The sequence below is a fragment of the Miscanthus floridulus genome, chromosome 9, assembly GCF_019320115.1.
Source record: "Miscanthus floridulus cultivar M001 chromosome 9, ASM1932011v1, whole genome shotgun sequence".
NCBI lineage: Eukaryota > Viridiplantae > Streptophyta > Magnoliopsida > Poales > Poaceae > Miscanthus > Miscanthus floridulus.
Genome location: NC_089588.1, coordinates 79,641,429 through 79,643,481, shown reverse-complemented (window position 1 = coordinate 79,643,481; position 2,053 = coordinate 79,641,429). Strand labels below are relative to the sequence as shown.

General features: G+C 47.5%; 1 pseudogene; it reads right to left on the bottom strand.

Annotated features, from left to right (window-relative positions):
* Positions 1-302: 302 nt before the first annotated feature.
* LOC136480142 (uncharacterized) lies at positions 303-1,060 on the bottom strand (annotated as a pseudogene).
* Positions 1,061-2,053: the final 993 nt, after the last annotated feature.

The following is a 2,053-nucleotide window of genomic DNA, read 5'->3' as shown; positions in this document are numbered from 1 at the left end:
GTATTTGTTTGCCAAGCTTACAACCCTTACAATGAAAGCTAGACTCAATGGAGGTATGACCTAAACAACCTTTATTTATCATGGACAACAAACAAGACCCAGAAAAATGACCAAGGCGATGATGCCATTTGGCAAATGAAGAGGCTGAAGACGATGCAGCGGATGAGACATGAGTTGTAGATGGAACGGACGAAGGAAGACATAGAGTGTTCAAAACGTAGAGGCTAGAAGCACCTTTATGGTGATGGCCAGTCCCAATCACTTTCCCGCTGCGACGGTCCTGAATAAAACAAGATGAGTCATCAAAACCAACAAAGCAATTCTGGTCGGTAATTTGACCAACCGACAGAAGATTCATAGACAACTGAGGTACAAAGGAAACATTGGGTACAGAAAAGTGATTATTGCAAAGTGAACCCTGATGAGTGATATGACAATCTGTACCATCAGCTGTCTGAATAGAAGCACCATCAGGGACCGGCTTGCAGGCAACCAGCTGGGACTAATCAGAGGTCACATGAAAAGAAGCGCCTGAATCAAGCACCCAAGCCAAGGGAGCACTAACAGTCGAGGAAGTAGCCACTGAAACTGAGCCTCTAGGAGTGGAACCAGTACCACGACCACGACCACGACCACCATGAGCAGCATGCCGTGCACGATACTCAGCCAACTTCTCTGGATGATGAGAAAAACAATTTTCTGAAAGATGACCAGTCCTGCCACAATGCTTACAAGGTTCGGCAGAGGTACTATTGGGTGCACTAGTCCTCCGAGAAGCTGCCAACACACCATGAGACACTGTAGAGGACAGGGACTTGAGACGAGTTTCTTCTGCAAGCAAATCTGACAAAGCATTTGCCATAGTGAGATCAGAAGAACTGTGAAGCAACCATGTACGGATGGAATCATACTCAGCTCGAACTCCCATGACAAATCTATAAGTGAAAAACTTTTCAATAAATTTATGTGCTGGACAAGAATCAGCTGAACATTCAGGTACCATGGAAGTCAATGATCCCATCAATCGATCAAAAGCAGAATAGTACTCATCAATGGACATATCATTCTTCTCTATGACATGAGTTTGCTGCATAAGACTATGTAAAAGAGCCCCACTGTCCTGTACATAGCGCTGCTTTAGATTTTCCCATATGGCCTTAGCAGTTTTGAACTTAGATAGACTCATAATCAAGGATTGTTTAGTACTATTGACCATAGCAGCCATCACTTTGCCATCATTGATACCCCAATCCTTTACTACAGTAGCATTACTACCATCATCCTTAGGATTAGGGGCATTGTCAGTTAAATTATGTAGTAAACCATGACCCCTTAAAGCAGTTTCTACACAAAAGGCCCATTCAGGATAATTTGGACCCTCTAAAGTGATACGGATGCCAATTGCGTTGAGTTGAGACTGAGACATGATGGAAACAACTGCTAACAGCTGACCAAGGAGGAGGGAGGCAGCGATCTGTTACCACTGTGGTATAAGAAGCAGACGAACCCCTCTATTTGCTAAACGTGCAAGACCTCCTCTGCTCTGCTCCCATAGGTGGGCAGAGCAGGGAAGTTGGATACTGAAGAGGCATGGAGCAGGACCTCCTCTGCTCTGTTCCAATAACAGGCGGGCAGAACAGAGAAGCCGGAGATTGAAGAGGTTGAAGAGGCGACGAGCTGCGATGAGCGGAAGCAGCAGACAACGATCCCCGCAACGAAGACGAGTCGCGAGCGACGTGCCTCGTGATGGATGATTCGCGATGCAATGCACGAGCCGCGATGGAGACGAGTCGCGAGCCAAGTCACGGGCGGGTGATGAGATGGCAACGGGCCGTCGGGCGAAGGGGCACGGCCACAGGTCGCGCAAAGACGCGCGATGAGACGGTGATGGGCTGTCCACGTGGGAAGACGGGCGATGAGAGGGCACAACGACGGGCCACGCGAAGAAGAGAGGATCCCAAGGAAAAAAATGGATCGTGGATTAGACTAATCTAATCCTAACCCTAATCCCATAGCTCTGGTACCATGTTATGAACCTTTGGGATCATCGAGT